Below are 12,426 nucleotides of genomic sequence, written 5' to 3'. Positions count from 1 at the left end.
AAATGTGGTACTCGGATATTGATCTGCCTAGGACAATCGTTTCAAATGCCAAAACCCTCTATTATGCTTCCTAAACAACGCATTAATGAGTCATGGAGATCCTTTAATACATGGTCGCAAATCTAAGGTCAACCATTCCTAACCCTATACATGTCCTCGAGGAGAAATTGAACAATCTCTAAACCTCAGACTCATATAGAATTTTAATGAGTTCTAGGGATTCCAAGTGATAAATCCTCTTCCTATATGTAGACCTAGCTCTTTAGTCCTGGTGGAAGGTCCCTAGCCACAATTAAACCCTAGATGCTAAAATCACTTCAACGCTTCACTCCATTGCACTTGCAACTAAGCCCCAGCAGAAGGTCATCCCTTAGCCCATTCACTCCACTATGAGCGCAAAGAACTCGAGGAATTAGAGGTAGAATAAATCACACCGGAGGGGAAAAGGGATGCTCTGCTACCTCTTGACTCACCCTCTCAACCCTCTTCAATCTAGCTTTGTCTAACTAACGTGTTGTGTCACTCACTCACAAGGGTTACCAACAAGAACTCACAATCCTAGTGTCACTCTAAGGGAATATTCATACAATCAATGCATTCAAGATTGGAACTCAATAAGAACATCAATTAATGAAAGTATAATAACAAGGTTTAATGAAACAAATACAAACTAGGGTTCACAATCCAAGTATCCACTACGGGGTTTTGCTCTCCATGGAGCTAATTACAATCAATGAAATCTAATGTAAAAGCAATAAATCCATAGAAAACACCCCTGATAGTCGTGACAATGGTCTTATGGAGAGTCCTCTAATTGTCCAAAGGTCCCTTTGTCCAGCCCAGGATACACCTCACCGGATCGGTGCCGACGAAAGCTCTCCCACTAACTTTCTTCCAAACGAAGCACGATGTTAGAGCTGTAGAAGCTCTCCCAACCCTAGCCGCAACCCTCTCCCATTTTGGGGAAAAGATGGAGAAAAAAATGCTGAAATCGGGGCTGAAATCGGCTTTTAAAGAGCTAGAATCGGGAATCCACAAGCCCTTGTGGATATTGATAAGTGCTTGTGTGATATGAATGGGAAGCATTCTTTCCTTATGTTGAGCATTACTTTTCTTAGGTTTTTACATTAATATGTGTGTTTTTATGTCACTTTTATGCAGGTACTGTAGCATTTCTTATGGTGAACATTACTTTAGCAGAGCACTGTAGTGGCACTGTTCACAGACGGCCGAGAAACCAGAGAAACAAAGAATCCACACGGGCGTGTGGAAATTATCCACGCCTGTGTGGAAATTCTGCACGGGTGCGTGTATCGTCCACGCCCGTGGAGTTGCCCGATTCCAGCCCTATTTAAAGCAGATTCAGCCTCAATTTTGGTATTCTTTTCTCCATTTTTTCCCCAACTTGCGAGAGGGCTTCGGCTAGGGTTTCGAGCGGTATTGGCCATGGTTTTGGAGAGGTTCTATGGCTCCAACGTCATGATTTCATTAGGAAGAAGGTTGGTAGGGAAGCTTCGATCGAGGAGTATCCTATACCGGACGAACGAATCCGTGGACGACGAGTAGAGGAATTTCCACAAGACCATCAACCCGACCATCGAGGGGGATTCTTTATGGATTCATTGCTTTTACATTTCGATTTCTTTGATTGTACTTAGCTCTATGGAGAGCTAACCACTAGTGGGTACTTTGGGTGATTATGAACCCTAGGATGTATTCGTTTCATTGAACTTCTTTATTATGCTTTCAATAAATTGATGTTTATTGTGAGTTCCAACCTTGAATGCTTGATTGTATGAACATTTCCCCTAGAGTGACACTAGGGTTGAGAGTTCTTATTGGTAACCTTGTGAGTGAGTGACACACCACGAGCGTTAGACAAAGCTAGGTTGGAGAGGGTTGAGAGGGTGAGTCGAGAGGTACGGGAGCGTCCCCTTTCCCCTCTAATGTGATAGATTCTACCTCCGTTTCTCGAGTTCTTTGCGGCCATAATGGAGTGAATGGTATAAGGGATGAACCTCCGCTGGGGCCTAGTTGCGCGTGCAATGGAGTGAAGCGTTGAGAGGATCTTAGTATCTAGGGCTTATTTGTCGCTAGGGACCTTCCATCTGGACCAAAGGGGTAGGTCTATATTTAGGAAGAGATTTATCACTTGGAATCCCTAGAGCTCATTGCAACTCTATGCGAGTGCGAGGTGTTGAGATTGTTCGATTCTCCTCCGTGACATGTATAGAGTTAGGTATAGTTGACCTTAGATTTGGGACTATGTATGTAAGGATTTCCACGACTCACCATTGCATTAATTAGGAAGCATAATAGAGAGTTCTTGCTCTTGAAGAGATCATCCTAGGTGAAACATTATTCGAGTACCCCATTCTTTATCGATTGCCTTACCCTCTTCTTACTTTTATTCTTTCACTTGTTGTTTTTATTGTTGAGAATTGAATCAATTTCACACTTATCACTATTGATATTCCACATAGCTAAGAACCAAATTAAGTATTTTCACTCCCTACTCCCTGTGGATTTGACCCCGCTCACCCGGGATTATTACTTGGATAAACCAATGCACATGCGGGATATACGCAAGGGGAACTTATCAGATATTCCACACAGGCTTGTGGAATTAACACACGGGTGTGTGGAATTTCCACACGCCCGTGTGGATTCTCTGGACAACTCCTTCTTCAGCTGGCTATGAACAATACATGCTACGATATTTTGCTACAGTGCCTTGCTACAGTACCTACCCGAAACACTCTCGAAACCATGCTTTCATTGAGGTAACATAAACAGGCACACGTTTACATCATAGATCACTTTGCTTCTTTAATGAACAGCTGCGTTGGTGGAGATCTTGTTACACTTTGAATGTGACTGCCTTTGTGCCCCTCAAGATCATTGTGCAAGCTTGAATACATGGAGGTTGGCACACATTCTAGCATCTTAAACCCGACTTATGTCTTCGCGTTTTAATCTTCTCAAGATTTCCTCCAAATGGTGCACTCACGATCTGCATTGCCTTCTTTCTCTAAGATTCTACTTCACAACCCTAAATGCCTGAAAGTAACATAAATACACACATATTATTGTAAAAACCCGATAAAAGTAATGCTCATCATAAGGAAAAAAACTTCACATTCTTAACACACAAGCACTTATCGAACTCCCCCACAATTAAGCTTTTCTTATCCTCAAGCAAAAGTTAAAACATTGTATGCATAGATGAAGGAAAATGTTTGGAAGTGCTTGGCCTTAGGTTCACCAAAGCATGTAAAGAGAGCATTCTACATGTAAGGGAAATTTCAACACTAAATACAAAAAATCAATGCTTTATCTAAAAACTTGAATGAAAAAGGACAACAATCCTGAAATCGTGTAAGTGTGTGAAGTCACTCAAGTCAACCTAAAGTATACTCTTCAAAGTTCTACGTAAAATGAACTAATTTATCTACAAAAGTTAACAAAAATTCAAAAAGGGTATTAACTTCACACATCCTCTAAGGTAGCCCTTTCCAAAGCGGCCACTAAGGTGGCTTTCACACTTTCGAAGTGGTAGATCTTTCTACCAGGGTGGTAGATTTCACACATCCCATGAGATAGCTCTTTCTCTCATTAGGGCATAACTAGTATCCGACTTATGAGAGTAGCTTCATACATCATAGGTGGTAGCTCTTTCCACCCAACAGGCACAACTAAACAACAAATATAGTTTGTTCTTTCTTTTCATTTTTCCATTCTTTTTCAGCTAAATAACATAAGAAACAAAACTAAAACTAGTCCCTTTAACATCAAACTTGAGTTTCCAAAAGATTTTAAACAGTGAGTAGTGCACAAGTGTCAATCGGGCAAAAATTCCGAAAAAGTCAAGCAAGAACTAGAGCATGAGAACATTCAATATTAAAAATTCTCCTATTCTCAAGAATACAATCATTGCAACTAAGGTGAACCCCCATTGGCTATGTGAGTATGTATAACAATCAAGACTAATATAAAGGATATGTGCACTATGAAACTCCCTCCCACACTTAAGTTGTATATTGTCCCCAATGTACACATGCAAGCTCACTCATGATGTATATAAGTCAAGAATAAATGCAGAAGAAGCAGTTGAAACAATACTCCCCTGACACCTAGTGTTACATTTGATCTAGCTAATTAGTTGGCAGTGGTGTTCCAACAGGTTGTGAAGCATACACGACCAAATACCGAAGCATCCTGGCCGTGTCTATGACAACTTCTCAATTCCCATAATGACAAGACCATCTGCATGCATACACGAGGGGGTTCAGTAAAGCTCAATAAAACAAAAATAGCTCAAGTAAATAAAAGATAGAGAAATGAATACAACTTGAGACAACAATACGAAAATAAACTCAGAACAAAAGTCCTTTCTGAGTATACAAGTCCAGAATGAAATGCAAATAAAGAGATGAAAATAAAGTCAAGTGTCGGTGGTGCGCTATGTCTCATCTGCTAGATAGTCAAATGACGCGGGTGGATCCGGTGAGGATGATACAGGAGATGCCTGAGAGGTGCGGTGTCACAGTACAAATGATGAGGCAACATCTCTTTGGAGGATCTACTATACAACATCAAACCACGCCATGAATTCTGTGAGCTGTGTGGCCTGCGTCCAACGAACCTCTGCTATCTCTGCTCGTGCCTCAACATTCTCGGTCCATACCATCCTCACAGCACTCTCGAGCCTCTCAAAATGATCATGGGCTCGAGATGGTTAAAATATCCGTACTGGGGTGGGTCCTCCGGCATCGGAGGTGCGTCGGTCTCCATCGTCATCGGCTGAGGCTCGGGAGTAGGCTGAGAAGCTCCGGCATCATCTCCCTCAACCTTAGCTATCTTCGGGGCAGGAATAATCAGAGCGTATACTCCTGACTGAACTCTTTGTACCATCCCCATCAATCTTAGTGTCTCCATACCGAGGGGAGCAGGTATAGTCACCTTCTTAGCCCCTCTAATCATGTCGAGTAAACCCATACCGACGACTAGTCTTGTGATATAGGGACCCGAGAAAATCACTCCAAGTCTAGCATACTACCCCTGATGTCGAATGTACTCTGCCAGTATATGCTCTAAATATATCGGTGTGCGTCGCACCATAGAGTACAAATATAAAAGCTCACTGACCTACTGAGAACTGTGTGAATGTATCTATAACTCGGGCGAGAGAGGCAAGTGGCCTTCGAAACCCCAAGCTCTTATTGCCCTTGTCCACACAATACTGTGTATGCATGCTGCGGAGTCAAACTCCTAGGATAATCAGTGGGCAGCTGCTCATACTCCTCTGTCTCTGTATAAACCGCATCATATGACTCCATCAAGATCATAAACTAAGTCACGCTCAATCTATGACGATGTCAAAATTGGAGTAGGAGCGATCGAACTCGAATGAGTCTAGCACCTCGAGTGTCAGTGCGCGGATGGCATGATCTATGATCGATAGTAAACGGTCCCAGCTGCCAACCTCAAGCATGTCCTCGATCTCGTCTGCCATACCCTCTGTCGATTGAATTTCCCTAAGTGTGCTCATGTCGGCAAATCTGGTCTGACCAAATCTGAGACTAGTTAGTAGCTTAAACCTCGCTTGATGCTCGGGAATGGTAAAAGTCATGCTCTCGGGCTCGGGAGATGGCTCACGCGACCGTTTATCAGCTTGCTTCTTTGATCGAGGTGTCATAACCTGCAAAATTTGAAAGAAACTCGATCAAACAAGTTAATTGAGTAATGCTGCAGAAATCCGCATGGTTGTGTGGAATTTCCACACGCTCGTGTGGATCCATGAGGCATGAACGAACGCGCGGCCGCGCCACAAAATCCAACAATACACTTTTTAAATTATTTCTAACTTCGTGCTAAACATGTATAATCATTCTAATTCCAGAAACGAAGCAAGATTGACCTATTTCATCTATTAAAATAAAGAATTGATGAAGAAAAACAAAGATAATTGCTTGCCAACGAGTAGAAATGAAAAACATTGAATTGGCCAGAACTCCAAGTAAAAATCCATCAAAAATGGCAATATGAAGCCGGGAGAAAGTGTGAGTGTGCTTGCAGATGAATAGGGAAGTGTGAAAATGAGAAGAAACAATGATCTTTTCAGAAGGACTCGCGCCTCTTGGCGTTCTGTACATCGGTACAGGGCGTGCAGAAATTACCCATGCCCGTGCGCCTCCATAGGAGAGTTTCACAGGGGCAGATGCACGCCCCTGTACTCTTTCTGGAAAACCCTCACTCCCTCTAAATGTATCCGCATGGGCGTGCAAAAAATACCAAGGCCGTGCGCCCAGCCCACAGGGGCGGCCGCACACCCTTGTGGCCTCTCTATCCAACCGAGAAGAATCGCTAAATGCTTCGTACGCCTATACGGAAATTCCGCACTGTCGTGGGCATTCATAGGCCCAACTCACAGGGATGACCACACGCCCCTGTGTCTTCTCGGGATGGAGAAAGCTCGTCTACAGAGATCTGCATGGGAGTGCGGAAAATAGCCACGCCCGTGCGTTTTTCACAAGTTTGCCCACAAGGGGTGAATCTACGACCTTGTGTGCTCTCGAGATAATTTGCCAAGTCTTTGCAGGAAAATGCAGGCATGTGGAGAAGGTACCCATGAGAGTGTGAAAATCGCAAGGTCGCTCAAAGGGGTAAGTCCACACCCCGGTGCCTTCTCTGGGTGAGCTCGCAATACAACTCCACGGGCGTGCGGAAATTCCACATGCCCGTGTGTTTTCTATGGATGACTTAGGAAACTCTACCGGCTCTGCAGAAATTTCCTGAACATGTTTACACATTTAGAGCCTGCTCTTTTATGCAAAATACACCAGCGGAAAATAATAAAAACAAGCTCAAACGACTTAAACTTTGCCAAATCCTCATGAAAACACACGATGACATTAAAATCCATAATATAATACATAGCAGAAGCATCTAAAAATCAAGCCACCAACATTCAACAAGTTATTCATGCAAAAACTAAACTAACAACTAAAAAAAAATAGTAAACACTTGGGTTGCCTCCCAAGAAACGCTTGTTTTATGTCACTAAAGCTTGATGTACCTTGTCCTTACCACACGGGGGCTCATAGATGAATGTTGCCCACTTACCCATTGCTTGAAAGCATGACGAGCAAAGTCTCTTGAAGGCAGAGAGTTATCGAGCTTGAGACCACCTAGCAATGGTTCATCCAACTTGTTCGGTTCACGCACATTTCCTACATCATTGGAATGTTTCTGGTGGTGTCTCCTCACCCTCTTCATCTTCCGAAGCACCTTCTTTAGGATCCCCGGCGTAGACGGTACTTCTTCCATCGAGAGAAGTGTCATTACTTCTTCATTTTCCTCCTCTTGGTCAAACAAACCTTCGTAGCGGTCCGGATTGAACATTTCCTACATATATTCATCTATAATCTCATCAGTAGTGTCTAGAAAATACAAAGTATCATCGAAATCAAGAGAATGCTGCATGGCTTCAGCAAGGCGATATGTGAGCTTGTCATCTTCAACTCTCAAACTTAGCTACCCGACATCCATGTCAATCAATGCCTTAGAAGTTTACAAGAACGGCCTCCCAAATATCAAGGGTATATCCGCATCCTCATCGATGTCTAGCACCACAAAATCTACTAGAAATATGTACTTTCCCACCTTGACAAGCACATCTTCAATTATATCGCTCGGATGTCTCACCTTTTGGTCCACCAATTGCAAAGTCGTCCGAGTAGGCCTAGGCTCACCCAAGCCTAGCTTCTGAAAGAAGGTGTATTGCATGACGTTGATACTGGCCCCTGAGTCCGCCAATGCCATTTCTTCACCTAAATTGCCAATGTTGCACGGAATGATGAAGCTTCCCTTGTCTTTCCTCTTGTTCTGCATATTCGTTTTAAAAACCGCCGACCAAGAAGCATCTAAGTGTTGGGTAATATCGCAAAAATCAAATAACATTAAAAGGGCATCCTCTTGTTTTAATGAGCACCGTAATTTAATTAAATGGCCTAGAAAATTAACTCTTGATGATTTTCTTTCTTTTGATGCGCCGAACTTATCTCTCGGATTGTCGTAGATCTTCTAGCGCCGAAGGAAAGTTCCACGTCTCTAGATCACATGCCGGAATTAAGAGACAATCTCCTCTTTTTTTCCAAATAACAGCTAGGGCTAGAGAGGAAGAGAGAGCTAGGGGATTTTCTCACTAGAGAATTAATTGAGTCAATTCTATAGTTGGAGAGGAGTCATATTTATAGAAACTTCATAAAACATGATAAACATTATTCAATTATGAGTTCTATTCGAAATATGAACTTTCATAACATGATAAAACATCATTCATTTATGAAGTCCTATTCAAAATATGAACCTCCTTAATATGATAAATATTACCATTGAAGTTCTATTAGAAATATGAGTCCTAATCTAACTAAAACCACTTTTATCTTTGAGTCCTCATAATTTTGATTATATATTCGACTCCATCGAATGTAAATCAAAATTTAAACTTAAGACAAAAACCCTAGATCAATTTACAATTTCACTCATCCCATGAAGTAAAATTATAAATTGACAATTTTACCCCTATACTCAAAACGAGACTGATTCATTATCCTTTTAAGCGTGACTCCCTAGGTTCTTTTCGATTGGCAATGGGAGGATACCAAAGGATGTGGGTAACACCTAGCCAGCCCCGTGGCCCCACGTCATAGCCCAATTGAACACGAATGAGTAGATCATTATGAACCTTTCTGATTATGATTACCATATGTGTATAAACCTTTCGTTCTTGTATCCCAACCGAGTGAGAGCCATGATAATTGTCAAACTCACTGAACTCAATCATATGCAAATAACTATATTGGGGTGAGATTACCAAACTTCTCTTCGTGTCCCACACGATTAGTTTGACTGCCTTGGCCAAGGTCTTCTAATCTCACATACTTATAGTCGCATAGGATACTGACTCGTTTACTTCCGAGAGAACGAATTCCTTCTTTGTGATCACTCACAACTGCTACCTGCCCAACATAGTCGCACTTCGAGGTCAGCCCTACCAAAAGGTGAACTGAGCCTAACAACTCTAGTAACAGACTAGACATCACAAGTACATTATGATCATGATATCTCAGGTCTAAGGTCCACTCATATGATCATAACGAACAATCCCAATCATTGACTGTCAAAGAGTAAAACCAATGTGATTGGATTGTTGCGAATCATGTTCGAATACACCAATTCCCAATGATGTATTTATGACATATGTTCCCACTATTCCATAGTGTTCAACTAGCACTCTTTGTCAAAGTATATGTCATACAAATCCTTACGAACCTTTAACGCCCAATTAAAGATTCTCTGATTTGCGAACTATTTAAGTGTATAAGTACCAAACTCTTCTAGTGCTCTTCTCTTTATCCCATAAAGAGTAGAAGATTTAACTTAATACACATGGACTATGATATTCAAAACTAATTATAAAGCCATAACAAGATTTATATGAACATCAAAATAAATACCTACTAAATAAGAATGTATAATACAAATGAAATGCCCTAATATAAGTATCCTCATTGGCATTCGAGGGCATAATCCTAACACTAAGATCACTGAAGACCTCTCCTCTAACTTCCTCTTGTTAGTCAATAAATCCTTCAAGAATTTTGCATACTTAGGCATTTGAGACAATCCCTCAACAAAAGAAACGTTGATGTGGAGTTGTTTGAACAAACTCAGGAACTTCTTGTATTATTTATCCGCTTGGTCATTCTTCAACCTAGAGGGATAGGGGAATTCTTGGCTTGAAAGGTGGGGGTGCCACTTCCTTCTCTTTGCTTGTTCCCTCTTCGACCTCTATGGCCTCGGGTGCGTGTTTATTGGGCTTCTCACTCGGAAACCTACCTTCAATCTCATGACCACTTCTCAAGGTGATCACCTTCACATGCTCTCTAGGATTGGTCTCAGTATTGCTTGGCAAGCTTCCTTGTGGTCTCTTTGATAGAGACTTCGCAATTTGCCACACTTGATTCTCAAGGTTGTGCAAAGAAATGGTGTGGTTGCGAAGTGTAGCCTCAGCTGATTGAAACCTTGTATCCGATGATTGCACAAATCTAGTCAAGACCATCTCCAAATCAGTCATTTGGGTTTCCAAACCGGAAACTCGGTTCTCCATGCTTGGGGCTTGTTGTTGTTGGAAACCCGGTGGCCCCATGGCCTTTTGTGGAACTTGGTTACTCCACGAGAAATTGGGATGATTTTTCCAACCTAGATTGTTGGTGTTTCTATAGGGATTCCCTTGATTCCTCATCGCATTACCCACAAAATCAACATTCTCAACCGAAGATGTATCACCAATGCAGATCGGTCAATCGGATGGAGCATGTCCTCCACCACACCCGTTGCAAGTAGTCATGGCCGCCACTTAATTTGAAGTTAAAACATCTAACTTTTTACTCAATGATTCCATTTGAGCCGCCAATGAAGTTACTGCATCAATCTCTTGAAGCCCGGCCACCTTCTTCTTCTTCCTAGCATTCCATTGGTAGCTATTTAACCATATTTCTTTAATTAGTTGACAGGCCTCACCGGGGGTCTTGCTACCAAAGTTATCTCCTGCTGCCACATCCAAGAGTTGCCTTGTGCTCGGATTCAACCCATTGTAAAAGGTCAGAAATAATCATCCACTCTGGGAATCCGTGTTGCGGTACTTTCTCAGGAGCTTCTTGAACCTTTCCCATGTCACAAATAGAGGCTCTAATTCAAACTATACAAAGGACGAGATCTCATTCCTAAACTTTGTAGGTTTTCCAGGAGAGAAATAACGGGAAAGAAAAGCTTCTACCATCTCTTCCCATGTCGTAATTGATGCTCTAGGTAATGAGTGTAGCCACTACTTTGCTCTCCCCTTTAAGGAAAATGGGAAGGTTCTCAACTTGATGGCATCGTCCGTCACCCCGTTTATTTTGAGCATATCACACACCTCGAGAAAGTTCTCTATATGACTGTTTGGATCCTCATCGGCCAAACCATTGAACTGTGCACATTGCTACAACATGTGGATGAATGCAGGCTTTAGCTCAAAGTTCAGAGCTGTAATCGGGGGACGCACAATACTCGATTGTGTCCACAATTCTGAATGTCTGGCATAATTGGATAATGTCCTCTGTTGCTCATTTTGTTCAGCCATATTATTTGACCTTTCAAATTCTAAATCAGCTAGATTAGACTGTTCTTGCATAGGTTCTTTCCCTTTTCTTCTAATTATACGTTCAAGCTCAGGATCTCCGTCAATCAATATTGAGGGGTTCCGTCGGGTCATGAAACTGGAGCTGCACAAAAAGAAAGAAAACAAAATTGAATGATGGTAGAAAATAAGATGTGAAATAGAATGAATAAATGAATAGCTAAGAAAATAAAGTGCAAAGTAACTCTAAACGCCTAGTCCCCGGTAACGGTGCCAAAAAACTTGACAACGCCCCTTGCATATATCCCACAAGTGCACGGGTTTGTCGAAGTAACAAAATCCCTGGTGATTTTGTATCGTATACACAGGGAGTAGGGAGGAAAAATACTTGAATTGTTTCTTATCTAACTGAAATATGAATAGTGATTTGTGTGACAAGATGTAATGCAAACAAAAGTAAAGAGATAAGAGAGAGCACAAGTAAATGAGAGGTTAGGCAATCAATATAAATTGGGTACTTGGATATTGATCCGCCTAGGATAATCTTTTTAAGTGCAAAAACCCTCTATTATGCGTCCTAACTAACGTATTAATGAGTCATGGAGATCCTTTAATACATGGTCCTAAATCTAAGGTTCACAATGCCTAACCCTATACATGTCCCAGAGGAGAAATTGAACAATCTCTCAACCTCGCACTCATATAGAATTACAATGAGTTCTAGGGATTCCATGTGATAAATCCTCTTCCTATAAATCCTCTTCCTATATGTAGACCTAATCCTTTGGTCCAGGTGGAAAGTCCCTAGCCATAATTAAGCCTACATGCTAAAATCACTTCAACGCTTCACTACATTGTACTCACAACTAAGCCCCAGCGGAAGGTCATCCCTTAGCCCATTCACTCTACTATGACCACAAAGAAATCGAGGAATTAGAGGTAGAATAAATCACACCGGAGGAGAATGGCGATTCTCCACTATCTCTCGACTCACCCTCTCAACCCTCTCCAATCTATCTTTGTCTAACTCTCGTGGTGTGTCACTCACTCACAAGAGTTATCGACAAGAACTCTCAACACTAGTGTCACTCTAAGGGAGTATTCATGCAATCAAGTATTCAAGATTGGAACTCAAAATAAAACATCAATGAATTGAAAGCATAATAATGAGGTCCAATGAAACGAATACATCCTAGTGTTCACAAATACCCAAGTACCCACTAGGGGTTTTAGCTCTACAT

This window comes from Dioscorea cayenensis, chromosome 11, assembly GCF_009730915.1.
Source record: "Dioscorea cayenensis subsp. rotundata cultivar TDr96_F1 chromosome 11, TDr96_F1_v2_PseudoChromosome.rev07_lg8_w22 25.fasta, whole genome shotgun sequence".
Lineage (NCBI taxonomy): Eukaryota > Viridiplantae > Streptophyta > Magnoliopsida > Dioscoreales > Dioscoreaceae > Dioscorea > Dioscorea cayenensis.
Note: the sequence above shows the minus strand (reverse complement) of the source record.